Raw genomic sequence first — 25,462 nt, forward strand, 5'->3', positions numbered from 1 at the left:
TTGGAGTTAAGTTCATTGCAAGCATAGTTGAATTTGAAAAAAACAAAACTCAAAGAAACGAGCAAACAAAAACATGTGTGTTGCCAGTCGTGGATAAAGTGAACTAAATTCTTGTAAATTCGTGTCTTTGTTTAATTGAGTTTTGCGGATAATTCACTTGTTTTAACGAATATGTACCCTGTTTCAAATATGTTTGTTGTTTTCCTGTTTTGTTGTAAGTTCAAATGGCAACATTATTATGGTCTTCCTCTGGATGCAAAAGTGAACAGCTCAGATCATGGGTCAATAAAGTGTTAAACAGATGGTCAAAATTAAAGTACAAGATATTGCACTGGAAGTGGAACTACACTGTTGCTTAGTGTCTGTATGAAGCTACAAGGTGAAAATAGAAAAAGAAAAACACGATTCTTGACTTTGATGGGCTTTTTCTGCTCGTAAGTACACATTCTTCTACTCATCACAGCATGCCCCATTATTGAGTTTAAAACACCAATTAAATTTGTTTTGAATAAAACTCACAATTTTACAATAAGAATTTAGAGACCTGAATCAATTAGGTATATCCTACTTAGTTTGACTTTTGCAAAACTAAGTAATTACACATTTAATTGAATCAGTCAGACAGACGGAGACATAGAGAGACAGACAGAGGGCAAACAGAAATCTGAGAAAGAAACCCCTTTAAAAATGTTACCATGTTTGAAATGAAACATCGCAAGGTGAAGCCATAATTCAATACCTTTCAGTATGACGTCATGAGCGTGTTCCACACTTGAAATGACGTGTTTTTATCATGTTGTCAGCTGCACGGAGCTTGGAAGTATAATTTCCATTCAACGATCCGAGTTTGTTAAGTTTTAGCCTATTTTCAACGTCAAACACCATGAAACTATATATATTTGGAATCAGAAAATGGTAAGGAATAGATAGAAGTTGTTTTTAAGTGTCTTTTTTCATAAATAAAGATAGTGGTTATTTATCGGTTTTCTTCATTTTTAAGCATAATTATCAATACAAAACAACAAAACTATATAGTTTTAGATACAGGACGCAATAGGGAATACACCAATATAAATTTTTTGTTTCAAATATTAGTTTTTAAAAATTTGAAAAAATGACATATTTCGAACAAACATTTCAATAACAAAACTTTAAGTGACCAAACTGAAATGCAATCCCATAATCCGGCCTAGATCTGAGATTGTGTGATAAGAAATTCGATCAAATTGATGAAAAACTGTAACTGTGAAAGTGCTGCCTCGACCTTTTGGCAAACGGTAAAATATGATGTCATCAAACTGTCCTATCAATAAACGGAAAAACCTTCTATGAGAAAATCCAGTCAAAAATATCCATATCAAATTTCATAAAGATCCACTCCGTAGTTTTTGAGATATGATCTGCAGTGTGAAAAAACGCCCATAACGCCCAAAACGCAAACTCATTTGTCATGATTTGGTCGTGTTCTGCTGATACTATAATGTTTTTCTTTCCTAAAACACACTATAATAGTAGCCTTTCCCAATGTCTATGCTAAAACTGACTTGTCTGTGTTGTCAATGATTTTGCAACAGTGTGAGAACACAATCTCACGCCCATAACGCTGTGACACGAAAACTCATTTGGTCGTGTTCTGCCGATACTGTAATGTTTTTCTTTCTTAAAACACACTATAATAGTAGCCCTTCCCAAATGCAATGCTAAAAATGACTGGTCTGTGTTGTCAATGATTTTCTGCGAGAATGCGATCTATCTGTTTGTCGCAAAGACCGTGTGACACGAAAGTTATGAGCGGAAGACAAATCTGCTGAGTGCAATTACGTTTCAGAAGATAGTTGGTTAAAACAGTTTATCACTCAGACACGCAAAGGAACACTATAACTTTATTATTCAGGCCATTTTTGCTTTGCTTTGTCATGTATGAAAGTACTGGCCTTGGTTGAAGAAAGTGACCTGTCGCTGTGCAACAAATTTGTCGCCATTTTCCGCCGTGTTTTGTAAATAAAACGTGTTTACTACCCACACATACAAAACGATGCTGTTGGTTCTTTTTATTTTCTTATTGTTTGATTCATGCTTAGCAGTTTAGTATGCTTTGTTTTCTTCTCAATTCAATGGATGGCTATAAAATAAGCATTTAAATGTGAAGGTGTTAAAATTACCCATGATCTGAGCTGTTCACAAAATCAATTTCGAAGCAATAAAGTTACTTAAACGTTGTTTTAACAGTGTGTGTGTGTGTGTGTGTGTGTGTGTGTGTGTGTGTGTGTGTGTGTGTGTGTGTGTGTGTGTGTGTGTGTGTGTGTGCGTGTGTATTTGCATAGGTGGGATTCTTCTGGTATATTCCGGAAATCCGGATTCGTAATGTCTGTGGTGACGTTTTTGTTGTTGTTAATTATACAAATCCTTCAGCGTCTGGGGGCCCACCTTAAAATTCGTCAGGATTCATGAAATTTTTTAGTCCCACCCATGTATTTGTGTGTGTGTGTGTGTGTGTGTGTGTGTGTGTGTGTGTATTTGTGCGCGCGCGCGCACGTGTGTGTGTCGATGTGTAAGTGTGCGTGTGAGTGTATGTGTTTGTTTGTGTGCTTGCGTGTGTGCGTGTGTGTTTGCGTGATGCTCCCCGTCAGTAGTCTCAGAAATACCATTAAGTGACGAGCATAACATAATCAAAAGCCATGACATTGGCGCTCAGTGCACACACCTGGGTCGTAAGTGCAACGACAGCGATTGAGACATCGGATTTCTGCTAATTCGGTCGATAGATGTTTACATTTTATGTTGACAATAATTGTTACATTGCGAAAGGCCGACGCCCTGCTTCGTTTCCCTCGACTGAACCACACAGTTCTTCATAAGTTATGCGTCGACAATAATTTTGAACTCTCGTAGAAGTAGGCCTACCTGTGTCTACCAACTTTTATTAAGATAGGCCTACGTAGAAACTTTCCGTGTAAATCATCGTGTACACTAAAATCGAAGAGACTGGTTCGCTCTCTGCGCAGCTATGCCGTCAGGGATTTGTTTGTTCAGTGCTGTATACCGCCTATCTATAGCTTTTTTAGCCGGTGTAGTAAACAACTTGGCCGGTGTAACACGACATTTTTACTCCACGAAAATTTTACTCCGGAGCAAATATTTCGTACGAAATTCTTACTCCGAGTACACTTTTCGTACGAGAAAAGAACTCCCCAAGGCACGAAAAAATTACTCCCTCCATGAAATTTTTACTCCCCATTTTTGGCTCACGTAAGTGTAGCCTATGCGATCGTAACTTGGTCTGTCTGTGCGTGCGTGTGTGTGTGCGTGTGTTTGTGCGTGTGTATGTCTGTGGTAGAAACTCTAACATTAGAAGACGTCACATTACATTGACGTCACATTATGACGTAAGAGGGTTAGACGTCACGCGAAGGAAGTACTGAAAGTCTCGGTCATTATTATTTTGAGCGGGCCGAGACTCTGTTGGCAGTCGTGTTCCTGTAAGTAGGCTACATCATAGATGTGTATATAGAGATTACACAACGTCATCGAGTGAGGGACCGAAAAATATTGAAACTCGAGGATGATTTTTGTGTGGTATCAACCGAGACCGTAGGTCGAGGTTGATACCACACAAAAAAATCATCCGAGAGTTTCAATATTTTTTGGTCCCTCACAAGATGACGTTTGTGTAATTTGTGTATACAATGATAAATTGATTGTATACAATGATCAATCTCTATACCTTCCTGTCACTGGAAGCAGCAACACTTGAAAGCATAAGTTCCCTTGACAAACGTCATTTATGATTGGCGTCATCTATGAATGACGTCACTGTCTAGACAAGACAAGTGCCGGTATCTATGACGGCTTACTTGTGCCAAAACCTAGGGTTATCGTTTTCACGTGAAAATTAGTAATTAACAGTGTTAATTACTAATTTTCATTTTTGCCTCGTTTTCGGTCACAGTAGTCGGATTTTAAGAGTCCGCACTGAGAGGCTTCAACGTCCGGCAAACATCACTCTCAAACTATTTCTAAAATATCTTTTAACAGAAGGCCTTATCGAGCAAGTTATTCGATGGGAAGATGCATGTCACTGTTTTCTACAATAGCGCTATCCTAAACGTTGTTTTGGGTATCTTAGAAAAGAATAATCGACCCCGAAAACTTTCGAATCGAAGCTGTTCGTAGCAGACGGACTTTTGATCGGCTGTGGTCTCACACTTTCACAGATATCTTTCAATATAATTCCTTAATCGACAAGTTGTCAGGCAGACAGCTGTACTTCATATTTGTTTCCACTACCACACTCATACATTTGCTTAAAAGTGTATTAGGGAAGGACAATCGATCCGAAAATGTTCGAACCGAGAGAGGAAAAATGGCGGCCGGTCGGACATGTGCAAAAGGTCCGACGACTAGCAGACGGATCTCTTCATCGAGACTCACACACTTTCACAAATATCTTTCGATAGAATTCGTTATTCAACAAGTTTTCGGACAGACAGTTGTATGTCACGGTTATCTACACATGCGCTCAGCTCTTAGTGTTAATTTACATCTAATTAAAGAACTATGGACCAGAAAAGTTTCGAATCGAAGGATGTTTTGCTCTGGCAGGTGAAACAGTCGCGCATGCGCATTGAGCCCCCACAGTCACGAGGTACGCGTGAAAATTACTAATTTTTAGTTTTGGCACTAGTAAGCCGTCAGGAAGCGAGCCAAAACTGAAAATTAGACATTAACACTTGAAAATTAGTTATTAACACTAGAAAATTAGTAATTAACACGTGAAAATTGCTAATTTTCACGTCAGAATTGTAATTTTCTCGTGAAAATTAGTAACTTTCACGGGTTAATTACTAATTTTTAGTTTTGGCGCTAGTAAGCCGTCATAGGTATCGGCAAACCTTGTCGCGGCAAAGGGCTATGACCCGTGCCTTGATACCATTGAGATCATAGGAGATGCACAGCAGTGCCGATACCAGGTTTCTTTAGCTTCACTTTAAAATGATATCAGAACGATAGTTATTCACTTGAAAGTGAACACAGGAGAGTTGTATACACAACTCTCCTGTGTTCCAGGGGCGTCTTATCCAGGTGGGGCCATGGGGCTAGAGCCCCACCACTTTCCCCCCCCTAAAAAAAAAAGACAAAAAAGAGAAAAGAGAGAGAGAGAGAGAGAGAGAGAGAGAGAGAGAGAGAGAGAGAGAGAGAGAGAGAGAGAGAGAGAGAGAGAGAGCCTCAAAGGGAAAGAACTCGATAACGCTCTTCTTTTGCAATAGAGACAGAAAGTTCCGATTTGGTGTGTCTGCTGCTTTTTCACGAGATTGTGCTATCGTATTTCCTAAGGTGTGTAGTTAAGTTTGTGATTTAGTACTATAGATCTTTTTAGTTCATCACTACATTCAGTGCATAGTTTGTCATAATGATATGGTTCTGTGGAAGAATGTGTGCCGGGTGGTAATCTTGTTCTTGATTAATTCGATTTGGCCCTCGTGTTACTAGATCTAGGGTCAGAGCACAGGAGCTTGTATCAAATCGCCGGTCGATCATTATCTACAGTCCACTACTACGACATACTACTAAGTACTATATACTATTTGGCAGGCTTTAGTTTTATTATTTGGTGGCATAACTAAGTGCGCTTCGTCAAAATGTCTTGAACTGAAAGCAAAAGCAGACGCAAGACTAAGTCAGTTGGAGTTGTCTCCCATACTCCTAACTTTAATGTGCTGCAGAAAAGTGTCACCCAAACGCAAGATCTGCATTGCACAACTTTAGTGCACCTTATGCAAGAGTGCTTGCCCCCCCCCCCCCCCCCCCCCCCCCCCCCCGCCCCGCGGGTTAGGGGGAGTCCCATATTGGTTGGGACGAGGAAGAATTTACCCGATGTCGTAAGAGGCGACTAAGGGATTCTGTTTCTCCTTTTACCCTTGTTAAGTGTTTCTTGTATAGAATATAGTCAATGTTTGTAAAGATTTTAGTCAAGCAGTATGTAAGAAATGTTAAGTCCTTTGTACTGGAAACTTGCATTCTCCCAGTAAGGTAATATATTGTACTACGTTGCAAGCCCCTGGAGCAAATTTTTGATTAGTGCTTTTGTGAACAAGAAACAATTGACAAGTGGCTCTATCCCATCTCCCCTCTTTCCCTGTCGCGATATAACCTTGAATGGTTGAAATGACGTTAAACACCAAATAAAGAAAGAAAGAGTGCTTGGTCGCTTTTTGAAAATGTGTATCTTGAAAGGAACATTAACGAATATCGCGCTGTCCGAAGGAATTGAGTTCTTATGGACAATGTCAACGCTCAGTTCAAAACGATAGGACATGTGACCGCCATGCGGCAATGTGAATCGGACATTTGAGCCTCTATGGACAATAAAGTGTTTTTATTGTTATTGTTATGTTGAAATAACATTATAAGGTCTCTACAGTGTGGGGACTATGCTGCATTATTTTATGGTCTGTAATTTCATTAATGTCCTTATGATTTCTGATGGTTACTTTTGCAAGCATGAATTTAATTAGTACCATACAAGTAATGTGCTTATTTCAAGAATGTTAAATGTTACCTGGATGTTGTTATGCCTTCATGGTAATTGACAGTGCAAACAGCAAAATGTAATGAATCGTCTAGAATGTTAGGAAATATGCAAGTCGTTTGTGGTAAAGTTACATTGTGTAAAAGGATTATCTGCCTTGCTTTGACAATAAATGTTTTAGTTTGTTATTCGAAATATTCTTAAATTCATTTCCTTTGCTGAAGCAAAAATTAAATTCAGCTACAGAAACAACATTACATGTGTCTTGTCTTAATAGATGGTTGGACGAATTGGTTTTGTGTTTTAATTGGAACAAATATAATTAACTTTGTGTTAAAGTATTAAAAAATATTGTAATTCAATCAAGTTGGCATTTTAATGAAACAGATACTGTGATTGGTCAGAATGCTCCAACTAATTCAAAATTACCTGTCACTAATTGTCGATAACCACTTGCTAAAAAAGCCATTAGCTACCTGCTGGCAAGGCGCATTGATACAGTCTCAACTATAGTCTCGGTTAGCTTTGAGGGTCATTTTACAAGGAAATATGAAGGCCAGCGAAATACCGAGACCATAAGGTATGCAAAGTGATGTAAGTTGATGCATGAATTCTTCCTGACTACGTCAGTCAATTCCAAACATCGCTTTTGTGATGAAAAGAATTTGTTTTGAGTTAGCTGTCCAGAAACCCATCAAAAAATAAGGGAAAATGTATGTGAAAGAAAACAAAACAGGAGCAAAGTGATAAGATAGGAATACAGAGACATATTTCTTGGGACTTGACCCTTGCAGTTGCAGGTAGGTGGACTGAAAGTAGTGTGTGAACAGAACAGAACCAATTCTGTCTGTTTACCATCGCATTAAAGCAGGAAAGAGATCGTCGTCAGATTGAATTACAACATAATCCCTCTGTCAGGCTTCAATTAGCTTTGGTCGGGCGTCAATCCACGATGACGACCTCTAAGTTTCAAATGGAAGCATGTTAATGTGTAATTATATAACACTTAGACATAGAAATCTTCATTATTTGAAAAATGAAATAGCCTCTTTCATATAATTAAAAAATGAAACATCACAAATTAAGATTATTTAATCCAAACGGAGACTTATATTAAAAAGATAACTCATGACAATGAAAATCAAAACTTTACTAAATGTAAAAATACCTTATTTTTGTTTGTGTACTTGTTTGTATATATATCTATTCTTTCAGTCCTTCATGATTCTCTCTACTGCACATTCAGTCAGAATGTGAAGAAAAACACTCCTTGTACTTTGATAATAAATCAGAACAGCCATTCTGAAAAAGACCCCCCCACCCCACTCAAGCATACACTCACATATTACAATAACTGTACATTTACACCTTCTGAAGATGGCATTTTTTCCCATTGCTGGTCAAAAAAAAGGGGAGGGGTCCAAAACAGCACATTTGTTATGCTGTCTCTGTCACACACACATTCACACACACACACACACACACACACACACACTCACACTCGATCACACACACACTCACATCATAATCATTAACATAAGTACTTACCATGTTAATAACTTCATCCTTGCTTCGATGATAACTTGTTAATACTGTTTCCTTTCGATTTATTTACAACTAATCAAAAAAAAGCTTTCTATTATTCGTTTTGACCAATCGAAACGTCACGCGCTTTTTGACTGCCGATTGCAGGCGGAAATGACCTTCTGTATTCGTCCGAAGGAAACGGCTGAGTCAAAATATTAAGCGCAAAAAGAATGTTTTGTCTATCATTTCACGTGTTTGGGGACTCCTGTGTCCCTCATCAGTTATATTGGACTAATTACAGGCCACTAGAATGTTGTACACCCTTGAGAGCGTACGAAAAGCGGAAAACATCAGCGCGAGTTCCACTTTCGATTCGTCGAGGCTCCAGGTTCCTCTCATGGAGTGGTGTGGACACCGACCCCGTTCTTGACAAACTTCTCGAAGTTGGTGAATGGTTATTTCGAGTTTGTTGCATGAAGTGAAAGCTTAATTATTTTTGTTTGTGTGTGATGTTCGTGCGTTCGGGAAGGGGGTGCAGAAAGTGATGTAGAAAGCTTGAAACGGAGCGAGTCGGCAGTGCGGAGCACTCTGCGTTATATTCCTTGTAGTATATAGTACTTAGTAGTATGTCGTAGTAGTGGACTGTAGATAATGATCGACCGGCGATTTGATACAAGCTCCTGTGGGTCAGAGCGCTTGTAAAAGGCAGTTGGTTCAATGCCTACCATGCCGGCGTTGATCTTGTACAGCATGGCCAATCGGTTGTTTTTTCTTCGATCTTCTAAGCTAACCCAACCTAGGTTCTTGAGCATGGTTATTTACAGTGCCAGGTTCTCTATCTCTGTAGTTCAGGGACTGCAAAAGAGCCAAATTTCGCTGATGTCTCAATTTGGTGTTCTTTTGAAACTTGTTCTGGTGATGCCTGTCACGAATGCTACAAGCGAGCGTTCTTTCAGTGCCATGAGGAGGGTGAAAATCACCCATTGCACACTGCTACTATCGAAGCCAACTCGTAAATATCTCGTGCTGCGCAGCAGCCTCAGCAACACACCCTAAACCCCAGGCAGGCAATGCACACCGCTACGATCGGAGTCAACTCGTAAATATCTCCTGCTGCGCAGCAGCGTCAGGGGATGACTTGAGTCCCCTGGCATATTACCCTACGCTCGATCGCAGCTTTGGTTTACAACGACGAACGACAAAGCTACGATCGTCTCGGCGAGGATCACCGAGGTTCACCGAGGATATACTCTACAGCCGATCAGATCGGAGACAGTGCCGATTCTTTCGTAAATATTTGACGATTGCAATAAAAAATTTAAAAAGTACTCTTGATATTGAATTCAGACACGGTACAGATCTGGTTGTTGTTTTTTAAGGGAAAGTAGCATTTCATATCAATAAAAAATAAAAAATAAAATGTTTACGTTTTGTGTAGTCTCATTCAAAATCTCACTGTCCCTGAGACTTTCCGTCCGGGTCCGTGTGGAACACCAAGACTGATAAGACTGAAATGATCTCTCGCACAGAAAGAGAGGGATTTATCGAAATTATGTAATACACGCACACACACACACGCACACAAAACCAGGCTATATTCAATGATATGATCATCTGTTTCACTGTCGGACTTTTGTCGGGCCTAGCTTGATGATGGACTAATTTATGCCGCCGGGAACACCGCCAGATTGCTAAGCTGGCAGGGTCAGGACTGACCTCAAACATTGGGGTTGAAGCAAGAACACGAACAGTTGCCAAAAGGTGTGCGATTCGGGAAAAATGTTCAAATTTTGTCTGATTTTGGTTATAAGACACGTTGAATCTCGCGGAAAGGCGAAGCATGCGGGCATGTTCACTGTGTCAAAACACTGACTCGGCCCCACAAGCTGTTGACAGCAGTTGAAAATGGTAAGCCTAGTTGCAGCGGGAGATGTTGCTGCTACTTGTTTGAAGTATATGAGTTCTCAAAGGTGAAATTCACAAAAATGCTGCAAATTTATTCTCCTTGTGAAACGGACCCCGCCATGATCTCATTCTCAATGAGTTATGCCCCTTGAACATGACAGTATAGGCATGGGGAAAGAAATAATTTTCAAAATGAGCTTGCCTCATACTTGCCCTTTAATGTTGTACAATATTAGATGCACATTTAGATATGTTTCCTATTTACAGGACGCAAGATATGTTTTCTATTTACAGGACGCACCCGCCAACCACCAACCCAGGCCGGTTATCCAGATCCAGGACAGTTCAGTGCTTAATTTGTATTTGACGTTGTCTTGACCATCAACTGAAAACTGAGTCCTTGCAGTGTAAATCATAGTATGTACAATATTACATTTATATATATAAATTAATGATATATAATTAATATATATTATATAGAGGGCTATTTATTTTTCCTGTTTTATGGTAGAAGAAGGCACTATGCAGGGATGTTGCTACAAATTCATACCTGTAGGACAAATGTCCTGAGTTTTTCAGCATCACTAGGACATTTGACCGCTTTCAGAAAGTGTAATAGGACATTATAATTATGATTTTGCGCCAAACAGCTTATAACACATTCCATGGAAGTGTTACAATGTCGATCATGCGCCCACACACACACACACACCCACGCTGTAGAATACACACATAATATAGTAAATACATCAACACAGTGTGCGTATAATGTTGTATTTGTTTAGTTTCAAAGAAACCACAAAAAAGAAACCAACATGAACAACTTCAGGATAAAAGTTGGAAAACAAAATGATCAGTTTGATCTAATGCTGATCTTTTGCAGGCTTTAGGTTTTTTTTCAGCGGCATAATTCAGTGCTTCATCTCGTATCGAAAACAAAAGCAGACGACAAATTTAGTCGGAGTTGTCTCCCATACTCCTGTAATCCACTATTATTTTTTAGATCAGTGCGCTGCACCCAGACGGTTATACCCAAACGGCGCATACCGCAAACGGTTTGGGAATTCCCGACAAAAGAAAAGATCCGCACGCGGCACTGGCAACTTCAGTGTCTGTATCTGTATATGTGCGTTACGTTGCTAGCATCCAGATTGCTGGCTTTGGCGCTACGGGTGTCAGCTGAACACGAGAGCGTTCGGTCTTCTTGAAGATTTGTATCTTGAAATGAAAATTAACGAATATCGCGCTGTCCGAAGGAATGGAGTACATATCGGACAATGACCACGCTCAGGCTAAAATGATAGGACATCTGACCGACATGCGGCAATGTGAATCGGACATTTGGGGATTTTGTAAAATGTCCGATGTCCGACGCCTAACGACATTCCTGACTATGGAATATAATAAACAGAAACATCTTCATCTGAATTGCAATAGTCAAAAGTTGATTCTGACAGGTTGTGTACATTCTTTTTTCTTCTTCATTTTTTTCTTCTTATTTCTATTTCCTTTTCAGACAGTGCTTCAAGCAAGACAAGATCCCATGGATGAGATGTTGTACCTGCCATATCACTTCGCTCTCAGTCTCAAGGTCCTGTTCAAATTATCACATGCCTGGCTTTAGTATGTAGTAATACTTTTGATAATGATAGTTTTTCTTTAGGTTTTATAGAGGGTGGGTAGCAGATCTATCATCTATACTTACATTTTTGTCATTTAATCATACAATGCTGTTCACACTGTGAAATACATAAACAAAACCATAATCTTGAGAGATAAATGTCTTGTTAGTGGAGAATGGTACTGACTGGATGTCTCATTAATGGGGTATGGTACTGGGGAGATGTGTTAGTGGTGGGATGTTTCGTTAGTGGGGTGTGGTACTGATGGGATGTCTCGTGGGTTTAGTGGTGGGATGTTTCGTTAGTGGGGTGTACCGTGTGGTACTGATGGGATGTCTCGTGGGTGCATGTGCCACTCATAGGATGTCTTGTGAGTGTGGTGTGGTACTGATGGGATGTCTCGAGAGTGCGGTGTGGTACTGATGGGATGTCTTGTGAGTGCGGTGTGGTACTGATGGGATGTCTTTTGAGTGCGGTGTGGTACTGATGGGATGTCTTGTGAGTGCGGTGTGGTACTGATGGGATGTCTTGTGAATGCGGTGTGGTACTGATGGGATGTCTTGTGAGTGCGGTGTGGTACTGATGGGATGTCTTGTGAGTGCGGTGTGGTACTGATGGGATGTCTTGTGAGTGCGGTGTGGTACTGATGGGATGTCTCGTGAGTGCGGTGGGGTACTGATGGGATGTCTTGTGAGTGCGATGTGGTACTGATGGGATGTCTTGTGAGTGTGGTGTGGTACTGATGGGATGTCTTGTGAGTGCGGTGTGGTACTGATGGGATGTCTTGTGAGTGCGGTGTGGTACTGATGGGATGTCTCGTGAGTGCGGTGTGGTACTGATGGGATGTCTTGTGAGTGCGGTGTGGTACTGATGGGATGTCTTGTGAGTGCGGTGTGGTACTGATGGGATGTCTTGTGAGTGAGGTGTTGTACTGATGGGATGTCTCGTGAGTGCAGTGAGGTACTGATGGGATGTCTCATGAGTGCGGTGTTGTTCTGTTGGGATGTCTCGTGAGTGCGGTGTGGTAGTGATGGGATATATGTCTTGTTAGTGTGGTTTGGTACTTGTGGGATGTCTCACTAGTGGCATGTGGTAGTGGTGGAATGAATCGTTAGTTGGGTGTTGTACTGGTGGAATGTCTCGTTAGTGGGGTATGTTTCTGGTGATGGGATGTCTCGTTAGTGGGGTATACTACTAATGGGATGTCTCATTAGTGGAGTGTGGAACTGGTGTGATGTCACGTTAGTGGGGTGTGGTACTGGTGGGATGTCTCATTAGTGGAGTGTGGTACTGGTGGTATGTCTCGTTAAAGGGATGTGGTACTGGTGGGATGTCTTTTTAGTGGGGTGTGATACTGGTGGGATGTCTCGTTAGTGGGGTGTGGTACTGGTGGGATGTCTCGTTGGTGGGGTGTGGTACTGGTGGGATGATGTCTTCTTAGTTGAGTGCGGTACTGGTGGGATGTCACGTTAGAGGGGTATGCTAGTGATAGAATGTTTTGTTAGTGGAGTATACTACTAAGGCCTAAAAAAAAAATAGATGTGGTTACGGTAACCCGACCTACCCTATTTTTAGGGGCCGATCCTATAACTTTTTATTACATTTGTCAAAAAAAAAAAAAAAAAAAAAAAAAAACGAGTGCAAAAAACGCAATGAAAGCGAAAGCGCCCGTGTCGCACACTTATTTCCCTGTCAAGTAGGTTTAATTTGTACACATTAGAAAAAAAAGTTAAAAAAAACAAACAAAGTGATTGCCTACCTACCTACCCTATTTTTTTTGGCTATGTTACCGTAACCACACCTATTATTTTTTTTGGCCTAATGGGATGTCTCATTAGTGGAGTGTGGTACTGGTGTGATGTCTCGTTAGTGGAGTGTGGTACTGGTGGGATGTCTCGTTAGTGGAGTGTGGTACTGCTGGAATGTCTCGTTAGTGGAGTGTGGTACTGATGGGATGTCTTGTTAGTGGGGTATGTTTCTGGTGATGGGATGTCTCGTTAGTGGGGTATACTACTAATGGGATGTCTCATTAGTGGAGTGTGGAACTGGTGTGATGTCACGTTAGTGGGGTGTGGTACTGGTGGGATGTCTCATTAGTGGAGTGTGGTACTTGTGGTATGTCTCGTTAAAGGGATGTGGTACTGGTGGGATGTCTTTTTAGTGGGGTGTGATACTGGTGGGATGTCTCGTTAGTGGGGTGTGGTACTGGTGTGATGTCTCGTTAGTGGAGTGTGGTACTGGTGGAATGTCTCGTTAGTGTAGTGTGGTACTGATGGGATGTCTTGTTAGTGGGGTATACTACTGATGGGATGTCTTGTTTGAGGGGTATACTACAGATGGGATGTCTCATTAGTTGGGGGTGGTACAGTTGGGATGACTTGAAAATGGGCTATTGTACTGGTGGGATATCTCATGTTAGTAGGGGGATGTACTCATGGGATGCCTCCTTAGTTGGGTGTGGTACAGGTAGGATGTCTCGTTTGTGGGGTATAGTAGTGTTTGGATGTCTTGTTAGGGTGGTGTGGTAGTGGGGGGATATCTCATTCATAAGTGGCGTGTGGTAGGGGTGGGATGTCTCATTCATAAGTGGTATTTGTGGGATGTCTCATTAGTGGCGTTTGGTAGTGGTGGAATGTCTCGTTAGTTAGGTGTGGGATGTCTCATTAGTGGGGTATGGTACTGGTGATGGGATGTCTCATTGGTGGGGTATACTACTAATTTTGTTTGTTTGTTTGCTTAACGCCCAGCCGACCACGAAGGGCCATATCAGGGCGGTGCTGCTTTGACATTTAACGTGCGCCACACACAAGACAGAAGTCGCAGCACAGGCTTCATGTCTCAACCAGTCACATTATTCTGACACCGGACCAACCAGTCCTAGCACTAACCCCATACTGCCAGACGCCATGCTGAGCAGCCTCTAGATTGCCAATTTTAAAGTCTTAGGTATGACCCGGCCGGGTTTCGAACCCACGACCTCCCGATCACGGGGCGGACGCCTTACCACTAGGCCAACCGTGCCGGTCTATACTACTAATGGGATGTCTCATTAGTGGAGTGTGGTACTGGTGTAATGTCACGTTATTGGAGTGTGGTACTGGTGGGATGTCTCATTCGTGGAGTGTGGCACTGGTGGTATGTCTCGTTAGTGGGATGTGGTACTGGTGGGATGTCTTTTTAGTGGGGTGTGGTACTGGCGGGATGTCTCGTTAGTGGGGTGAGGTACTGGCGGGATGTCTCGTTAGTGGGGTGAGGTACTGGCGGGATGTCTTCTTAGTTGAGTGTGGTCCTGGTGGGATGTCTCGTTAGTGGGGTATGCTAGTGATGGAATGTTTTGTTAGTGGAGTATACTACTAATGGGATGTCTCATTAGTGGAGTGTGAAACTGGTGTGATGTCTCGTTAGTGGAGTGTGGTACTGGTGGGATGTCTTGTTAGTGGGGTGTGGTACTGGAGGGATGTCTCGTTAGTGGAGTGTGGTACTGGTGGGATGTCTTGTTAGTGGGGTGTGGTACTGGTGGGATGTCTCGTTAGTGGAGTGTGGTACTGGTGGAATGTCTCGTTAGTGGAGTGTGGTACTGATGGGATATCTTGTTAGTGGGATATACCACTGATGGGATGTCTGTTTCGTGGGGTATACTATTGATTGGATGTCTCGTTAGTGGGTTGTGGTACTGATGGGATGTCTTGTTAGTGGGGTATACTACTGATAGGATGTCTCATTTGTGGGGTTTACTGCAGATGGGATGTCTCGTTCGTGGGGTATACTACTGTTGGGATGTCTCATTAGTTGGGGGTGGCACAGTTGGGATGACTTGTAAGTGGGGTATAGTACTGGTGGGATATCTCATGTTAGTGGGGTGGGGGGGGATGTATTCATGGGATGCCTCCTTAGTGGGGTGTGGTACAGGTAGGATGTCTCGTTTGTGGAGTATACTACTAATGGGATGTCTCATTAGTGGAGTGTGGTACTGGTGTGATGTCTCGTTAGTGGAGAGTGGTACTGGTGTGATGTCTTGTTAGTGGGGTGTGGTACTGGTGGGATGTCTCGTTAGTGGAGTGTGGTACTGGTGGAATGTCACGTTAGTGGAGTGTGGTACTGATGGGATATCTCGTTCGTGGGGTATACTACTGATGGGATGTCTCATTAGTTTGGGGTGGTACAGTTGGGATGACTTACTCCCCCCGGGTTAGGGGGAGTCCCATATTGATTGGGACGAGAAAGAATTTACCCGATGCTACCCAGCATGTCGTAAAAGGCGACTAACGGTTCTGTTTCTCCTTTTACCCTTGTATAGAATATAGTCAATTTTTATAAAGATTTTAGTCAAGCAGTATGTAAGAAATGTTAAGTCCTTTGTACTGGAAACTTGCATTCTCCCAGTAAGGTCATATATTGTACTACGTTGCAAGCCCCTGGAGCAATTTTTTGATTAGTGCTTTTGTGAACAAGAAACAATTAACAAGTGGCTCTATCCCATCTCCCCCCTTTCCCCGTCGCGATATAACCTTGAATGGTTGAAAACGACGTTAAACACAAAATAAAGAAAGAAAGTTGGGATGACTTCTAAGTGGGGTTAGTACTGGGGGGATGTGCTCATGGAATGCCTTTTAGTGGGGTGTGGTACAGACAGGATGTCTCGTTTGTGGGGTATAGTACTGGTGGGATGTCTCGTTAGTAGTGTATAGTACTGGTGGGTTCTCGAGTTAGTGGGGTGAGGTACTCCTGGGATGTCTCGTTGGTGGGTATGGTACTGGTGGGATCCCGCATTGGTGGAGTATAGTGTCGGTTGGATCTCATGCTTTTTGGGTGTGGTACTCACGGGATGTCTCGCTAGTACTCTTGCCTCGGGTTTAGGGTAAACAGGTCTGGGGGTGTGGTTCTGGTGGGATCTCGCGTTAATGAGGTTTAGGACTGTTGGGATGACTTATTAGAGGGGCCTGGTACCGATTGGATCTTGCGTTAGTGGGTATTGTACTGGGGATGTCTCACTTGTTGGGTGTTGTAGTGGTAGTATGTTTCGTTAGTTGGGTATAGTGCTTGTGGGATTTTGCGTGAGTGGGGTATAGTACAGGTGGGATGTCTTGTTAGTGGGGTGAAGTACTGGTAGGATCTCATGTTAGTTTGGTGTGGTACTATCTATGGGTTCTTGCGTTAGTGGGGAGTAGTACTCATGGGGATATCTCGTTAGTGGGGTATACTACTGGTGGGATGTCTTGTTAGTGGGATGTGGTTCTGGTTGAATCTTGCGTTAGCGGGGTATAGTACTGGTTGGATGTCTCGTTAGTGGGGTTTAAGGCCAGAAAGTTGCGAGTATTGTACTGCATGTAACTGGCGAATAGAAATGTTCATCTACTCGCCAAATGCGAGTAAAAGTGTCATTAGTGGGGTCTGGTACTGGAAGGATCTCACTTTAGAGGGGTATTGTATTGTTCGAATGTCTCTCGTTAGTGAGGTAAAATACTGGCGGGATGTCTTGTTAGTTGGGTGTGGTACTGGTGGTATGTCTTGCTAGTGGGGTTATGTACTGGTGGTATGTCATGTTTGTGGGGTTTTGAACTGGTGAGGTGCCTCGTTAGTAGGGTCTGGTACTGGTGGGACCTCCTGTTAGTGGGGTATTGTACTGGGGATGTCTCATTTGTGGGGTGTGGTAGTAGTGGGATGTATTGTTAGTGGGTTATAGTGCTGGTGGGATTTCGCGTAAGTGGGGTATAGTACTGGTGGGATGTCTCGTGTTAGTGTGGTGTGGTACTCCTTGGTTCTCGTGTTGTACTTATGGGATGTCTCGTTAGTTGGGTGTGGTACTGGTGGGATCTTGCATTGGTGGGGTATTGTACTGGTGGGATGTCTCGTTATTGGGGTGTGGTACTGGTGGGATCTTGCATTGATGGGGTATTGTACTGGTGGGATGTCTCGTTATTGGGGTGTGGTACTGGTGGGATCTTGCATTGATAGGGTAAGTGGGATGTCTCGTTAGTTGGGTGTGGTAGTGGTGGTATCTCGCATCAGTGGGGTATTGTACTGGTGGGATGTCTTGTTAGTGGGGTAAAGTACTGGTGTTAGTTGGTTGTTGTGCAGGTGGGATGAGTGATGCACAATGCAATTAGTATCTAACTTGGTGGCTCTTTGTTGCAGACATCTTCCTGGTGTGTTTGTTCTACTTGCCTTGCCTGGTAGGAAGAGCATTCACTGGTTTAGAAGCTTGCAAGATGACAGCTATGCTAACCACATATTGGAGAACATTGGCTGACTGGTGCAAAACAACATATCTGGGATAATCTCATCAGCTTTGTGATGTGACTGTGGAATGCAGCCTACTGAATACAAGTGAACATCATGCTGACTGTCTGTAAGTGTACCGGTAATTGAGTGTATAGATCTCTGCATCTGCATGCAAAAAAAAGTGGTCACTCATGGTTCATGTATTACGGTTGCTGTAAGCCATTTACCCAGCATATGGCAAAAAGAAAGAAAACACTTATACCAAAGGCAAAGAAATTATGACAAAGAACACATAATGAATCGTTGTGTTTAACATATATGTGATCCATATGCTTCTTACTTTATGGTGTAAGGATGAGACGGAAAACCAGATAAAGAGTCTTTCTTGACCACACTCAGTATCAAGTTCCTAATATTGTTGAAACTGGATTTATCTTCAAATTTGCTTACACCTCATTTCTAACATAGTAGCTGTCGGTCATCACTTGGTATGTCTTGCAAATCTCTCACAGGATGTGTACGCATCACTTCCTCACAGGCTACAATCAGTTAAAGGAGCAAAGGACACACAACTAAGTGCTTTAAGTTTGTAAGTGTATCTGGAAGGCCAGTAAAATAAAATAGAACGGTGATAAATACAAGACTTATTTTACAACCATTTGAAAAATACATACATCCTCCGTGGCTGCCCGCATAACGAAATCATTTTTCTCGTGTATTGAACTTGCCAGTGTTTCATCACAGAGCAGAGTCCGCCCCACACTTTGCTTTGTGTACATCACGTGAACACCCGCACAACACAACATTTTCACGAGAAAAACACGTTTATTTGTTTGCTTTGTCTGTATTACACATTTCTATTTACATTTACCACTGACACACCTAATTGCATACTTTATAGTTTGCAAGTGAACCGTTATCATACAAAATAACGTTATCACGAGACGAACAGAGATATCAGAGATTGTCTGCTTCTCAAATGTTTCGCGCAAATCATGTAATATCTATTTTTGCGAAAACCTCCCGAAGAAATGCAATCTCAGCGGCTTCAACCTGCAACATATTCGTGCTTATTTGGAATGTGACGTCCTGTTCTTCGTCACTAAAACTAAGCATCGCACAGAACCAGCGCCCTTCCATTAGATAGCAACAACTTGTTTTGAAGCCAGAGCCACTACCGACTGAGCTGTTTTACCACCTAATTCCCTAATTGATGTTAGCTGAGAAATTATGGTACTCACATTCATTCTAATTGATATTCCATCAGGTACACAAAGATATTACCAGATATTGCCCATCAAGAATTTCTTTAGCCTTCAATTGTACTGGAAAGTCTGTTTTCTTGTCCAGTGTAAATTTTAGTTTCTTTTGCATACAAACTCATATGAGTAAAACATCTCTTGATCATCCTTTGAACTTCAGAAATAAGAGCATTGTTTGTAACACATTCACACGTCCAAACAGGATTACATATCCTGCTGTTTTACACGTAGAATATAACTTAAAAAAAACCTAAAAAACATTGTAAAATTCCTTCACAACATCCATATGGTAAGATGTCGGCCTCCTAATCAGGAGGTAGTGAGTTTGAATCCCGGTCGCTGCCGCCTGGTGAGTTAAGAGTGGAGATTTATTTGATCTCCCAGGTCAACTTATGTGCAGACCTGTTAGTGACTTAACCCCCTTCGTGTGTGCATACAAGCACAAGACCAAGTGCGCACGGAAAAGATCCTGTAATCCATGTCAGAGACGATGGGTTATAGAAACACAAAAATACCCAGCATACCTCCCCTGAAATCGGCGTATGTTGCCTAAATGGCAGGGTAAAAATTGTCATACACATAAAAATCCATTCATGCTAAAAATATGAGTGAACGTGGTAGTCTAAGCCTATGAACAAAGAAGAAGAATAATATGGGTTGAGTGTGAATCTTACAATCTGTTCCCCATGGTTCAAAATCATGCAACTTTGTACATATTCTTGTATTCAAAAGGTAAATATGCCAATGAATAAAATTGATTTTATGTGGGAATGGTTGTGTCATATAGTGTTAACTGTTATTTGGTACATACTTGCGTTGAGAGATGAAAAACAGTTGGAATCAGGAAGTCAAATCTATAACCTAGGCAGAACACACCAGTACATGTACATGCAAGTTGGCCAGCGTACACATATTCCATGCTACTTGGGTTTAAAGCGCATTGCACAGTGTAAACAAACATTGTTCAATACATTGTCTAGAAAGACCACCCAAGACAGTATTTATGTTTATGTTAATACTAGAACGTTCAAACTCTTATTCCAAGGTATTCCTCAAATACATGTATGTTGTCATCAATACAAACCCTAACCAAACTCTGTTGCTCTTTAGGCGATTTTGAATACGTCCAGCAACAGCATGTGAATTGTAGGCTGCTCTTCTCAGGGTCGGAAAGTAGGAAGAAAATCAAAACAGCCACGGTGCAGCGGAAGAACTTGGGGATAAATACTCATGTCCAAACAATACCATAAACACAGCTGTTTTAAATTGGAATAACTCGGTGCTCAAAAACTTATTTTAAGTATTCCTGGTGTTTTCAGTAACATGATTCCAACCCCCAGCCCAAACTATATAGCTCTCAGTCCTTGGTGCACTTTATTCCTTTAATTAAACAAAAAGGATAGCTCACATTGGAATAGAATGTTTAACACAAATGCATTGTAACTTTTGGTGTTGTTTGTTTTGTTACAGATTGATCATGCTACCTTCCTTGGCCTCCCCTGGAACGGATGTTTCCTACAGGAGTCGAATTTTCTGCTGTTATTGATTAGACACCACTGTCACATGTCACACAGAACAGTGAATTCTTCAACTCATAATAAAAAAAAATAACAGTAAAAAGCTACCTTTCTTGATTTTGTGTGTGATTTGCCAAATGTGAGAACAGATGAGTGTGTGACATATTGTGGGATTTGGGTCTTTCTCAGAAGTGGTGCTCAAGTTTCCATGTTACAGCTGTCATCAAATACATTTCATATTTCATTGTGTAACTCGACAGATCAAATGACTACAAACAAAATTGGACACAGAATGCTGAAGGATTCATAAACAATTCAAGAATGCATTTGATTTGATTTGGGTAAGCTGAGCAAAAATTAGTTTCATGCACCACTTTTAAAGGCCACTCCCTCCCTCCACCAGTATCATCATTGTGTAAAGCAGACCCATGGCTTTATACTAAATGTGTTTACTTTCTCTTTCTGAACACGTTTAGTTAATGCATATGTAATTCTTTTGACCATGATTTCTGAGGATGACCCAATTCACTTGTTTTTAAAGGCAGAGATGACCCTTCCGATTTTAAGATTTTATTCTTTGGCAAACTTTTTAATTCTTATTTCAAGGTTCTTCATAACAATTCTAAGAAAAGGTGTTTCTTGTTCTAAAACGTTATATTGAATTATGGGTCAAAGTGGACCTTTTTAGGGATTAAACATGTAGTTTTGTGGAAACATTCATCTTTTGGAAAAATGAACTTACAACTTTGAAGTATGTTTTGTTTTACTCTAAACAGGTCTCTAGAAGCAACAACATTTTGTTTACAACATAAATTTCAAAAATAAAAGTTTTTGACAGAATTTCTAAAATCATGTAATTCACAAAAAGCCTGTTACTGTATTTGTTTGTTTGGTTAACGCCCAGCCGACCACGAAGGGCCATATCAGAGCGTTGCTGCTTTGACATATAACGTACGCGCGCCACATACAAGACAGAAGTCGCAGCACAGGCTTCATGTCTTACCCAGTCACATTATTCTGACACCGGACCAACCAGTCCTAGCACTAACCCCATAATGCCAGACGCCAGGCGGAGCAGCCACTAGATTGCCAATTTTAAAGTCTTAGGTATGACTCGGCCGGGGTTCGAACCCACGACCTCCCGATCACGGGGCAGACGCCTTACCACTAGGCCAACCGTGCCGGTCTGTTACTGTATAAAAACGCATTTCTGGTGAAAGTAAGATCTGACAGAAAGTCTAGAAGATGACTAGTCGACTCTTTACCAATGAGAAAACAGCGTCTAAAGTTTTCAATATGGTGTCAACAGTAAATACAATACATGTACTTTGAAAATGATCAGTTAATTGCAAAAAAGAGGATGATAATTACACCACACAATGATTTGTGTGGTGTTCAAAGAACCTACAAATGCGCAGAAAACAAAGAAGGATGTGTTTTGACCCAACGTTTGTGCCATCTCTGGCTTTAAGAACCTGTCGGTGCCATAGACTTAAATAAATATTCTTGTACAAATATGTTGAAAGCATCATAACATGAAGATTTCAAGTGACAGAGAAAAATAAAACACAAAATATATTCAGCATACTTTTATGGACTTTCAGCATCACAGTGAATGAGACTTAAAAAAAAAAACCACATGCATTAAACTACGCTGCTGAAGATCACAAACTTGATTTTGTAAAGCCAGGTTTTATTTAGAAACCTACAGGTAACGTTTAAAAACGAAAATAGAAAAGATATGCAGTAATGTATATTATTACTGTATAAACGTATTGTTTAAAGGTATCGCAGATGGTGTGGTATTGTGCAGTTTGTGTTGACTGCAGTGGCTGATCAAGAAAAAGTGCCCATGCAGTTGTGAATACATTGTATCAGTGTAGGGTGGTGTGTATATGTTGTCTGCAGTAACTTCATCAAGGAAAAATTCCTACGCAGAAGATGTTGATGCATTGTGTCACTGTCGGAGTAAATAAATCTGCATAGACTACCAGCGTCCAGATGTGTGTGCTCTCTCTCTCTCTCTCTCTCTCTCTTCTCTCTCTCTCTCTCTCTCTCTCTCTCTCTCTCTCTCTAAAAAACTGCATTAACCTTGAAGTCAATATGAATGCCGAAGAAGGCCAATTCGGTCTTTTGAGTATGTAAGACTCCATTATTACAGCATTCCAGTTTTTGAGGTCAGCCAACACTGCCGATACGAAACGAGGAAACTGCAAAGTCACCTGTGTACAAGAAATGAAAAAGTGCCCATGCAGTTGTGAGTATCAGTGTAGAGTGCAAAAGTATGGTTGTACCCACAATGTGATGCCCGTCAGAAGAGTGTACTTTCCGTCATTGTGATTCTCAAATTACTTAGGATCATATCAAGTAACTGCATGTCTGCCACGTAAGAGCACTTTCATTTCAGAATATTTTGGCCCAAATGTAGTACGACACTACATGATATTCAGATGCCCGTCAGTGAATGTGAATACATTTCGCAGGCTTATATTTATAGTCATAAAAGTTTGAAACTAAGTTCAGAAACACTTGACTGAAAAAGATCACCAGGAGACACAACCACTCAACACTCACACAGACATAATGGAAAAGGAGTTCTTAATTGGACACCTTTGTCAGAGCTGATGAAACTCGGATAACAGCGGGATTAGGAGGTACCAAGATGCCCGGACGGACCCGCAGGGCCTAAAATGAACAGCTTGCTGCAGTCGGCACCGACCCCATTCAGGTATAGTACATAACAGAATATCTTGCACGCGTACCTGTACCACAGGTATTTGAAAGCACTTCTGCTGTAACCTGATTATACGTACGTCTGCTTTGAGTCCGCTTAGAATGATAAATGTCGTCATATACAAGTCGTCAGTGAAAGCAGTGTGATCAGTCGAAGCTGCCAGGTGTGTTGCAAGAAGACTGAACTTGCAAAGAACTCCAGGCCAGGTGCCTGCTTACTTAGGACTGACACCATATTCATTTTGGGGTGGCTTATCCCACCGCTGGGACTGAGTATTTCAGGCGACCGTGCTCATGCGACACTGCGCCGACAAAATCATTTACAAGCAACAACATGAAATACAATTAAATTGTAAAAAGCCGCTGAGAATCTAGTGTCATTAAATTCAATTCGCCTTTCAGATTGTCTCACGGTCAGTCAGTTTATCATTATGTCAGGTAACCGCTGCGCAGGCACGCAGCGCGCTGACTGACCCCGGGGCTGCAGTCTTTCTGAATGGGCCGGCAGACATATGAACCGTGAAAACTACAGTTATATTATTTCGTTTTGCTGATAAACTGACGGTATTTTAAGCATGCAAGGCGGTTGGGGCTGATGAAGCCTGCGGGAGGGGGTCTGAAGCCATGCAGCCTTAGTCACCGTTATGACTGACGGCCGCATCCACGCCGGTCCCGTTCAAGGCTCCCAAGTATTATCATATCAGTCCTTCAGGCTAGTCCTTAAGAGTCGCAACCTCAAGTTGTGCCTGTACTGAGAACATTAATATTCTCAAGTTCCCGTTCAACAGTATTCACTGAGTTGTCCATGCAATACTCAGTTAAACGCACGATCCTAGCAATATATTGCGACAACTGAACAGTTGAGCTCAAGTGTCCGCGGCCCCGATATCTAAAGTGGACTGGCTGGACACCGTACACTGACTTGAATATTACGGTCTTCGGGATAGTGAATGGGACAGACACTGACAGATATGTGTTTTGAACAACTTCTCATCCGTGAGGCTCGATTGATTGAGGACCCGTTATGTGTTCAGAACACTACTTCTCAGTGAGCGGGCTGGATTCAGTGATTGAGGACCCGTTATGTGTTCAGAACAACTTCTCAGTGAGGCTCGATTGATTGAGGACCCGTTATGTGTTCAGAACTGGCAACTTCTCAGTGAGGCTCGATTGATTGAGGACCCGTTATGTGTTCAGAACAACATAGACTTCTCAGTGAGGGTCGATTGATTGAGGACCCGTTACTGTGCCCCAGAACAACTTCTCGGTGAGGCTCGATTGATTGAGGATCCGTTATGTGTTCAGAACAACTTCTCAGTGAGGCTCGATTGATTGAGGATCCGTTATGTGTTTAGAACAACTTCTCAGTGAGGCTCGATTGTTTCAGAACAACTTCTCAGCGAGGCTCGATTGATTGAGGCCGTTATGTGTTCAGAACAACTTCTCAGCGAGGCTCGATTGATTGAGGCCGTTATGTGTTCAGAATGATACTGACACCCCGGGCCGGTCATATCCATTCGGCATTCCGCATTCCGCGTGTTGGTCCACTACGCCACACCGAGTAGCCTCCGCGGCGGGACAGCTCACTGCAGGTCTCATTTCTGGCGTTGACCGACACTGGCACTGCTGTCTGACTGGTTTAGGCTACTTAGTTTCCGCATTGCCATTGGCCCTGGTCGTACAAGTTAGACTAAGATTTCAGTAATATGTTGAAACATAATCTGTTATTTCTTCTTGTTCTTAAGTCAGTCAGTTTGCCTGTTCAGTTGTCGGCGCCGCAATGCCAGTCACTGATGGACACTGTGCGGTTAGCCTGGCCTGGTGCGGGCTGCACTGAGGCTGACATAAATACATGTAAGAAGTTCAGTTTTCCGACCTGCTATAGGTCAACTTATAAAACATAAGACAGAAAAACATAATTGATTGTATTACAACCACGTGCAGTACACAGGAATGTTGCTTGGCTTGCCGGGGGTCCTGATTTGGCCTATTATGGTCCGCTGGACCCGAAAAGCAACAGCAAATAAATAAATAATGCTTGGCTTGAGTACACTGCGGCGCACACACACGCATGGACGCACGAACACACACACGCCCGCCCGCCAGCAGGCACCCACACAACAAACAACTTGACAAACTGAACTG

The 25,462-nt window shown here is 41.9% G+C and overlaps 1 long non-coding RNA gene across 1 annotated transcript; it reads left to right on the plus strand.

Moving 5' to 3' along the window:
• Window positions 1–9,805: 9,805 nt before the first annotated feature.
• LOC138964642 (uncharacterized) lies at window positions 9,806–20,687 on the plus strand. Its single transcript, XR_011455162.1, has 5 exons — window positions 9,806–9,964; window positions 10,256–10,378; window positions 11,478–11,552; window positions 17,719–17,932; window positions 20,538–20,687. It is a non-coding gene; the product is annotated as an uncharacterized lncRNA (long non-coding RNA).
• The last annotated feature ends 4,775 nt before the right edge of the window (window positions 20,688–25,462 follow it).

The sequence above is a fragment of the Littorina saxatilis genome, linkage group LG4, assembly GCF_037325665.1.
Source record: "Littorina saxatilis isolate snail1 linkage group LG4, US_GU_Lsax_2.0, whole genome shotgun sequence".
Lineage (NCBI taxonomy): Eukaryota > Metazoa > Mollusca > Gastropoda > Littorinimorpha > Littorinidae > Littorina > Littorina saxatilis.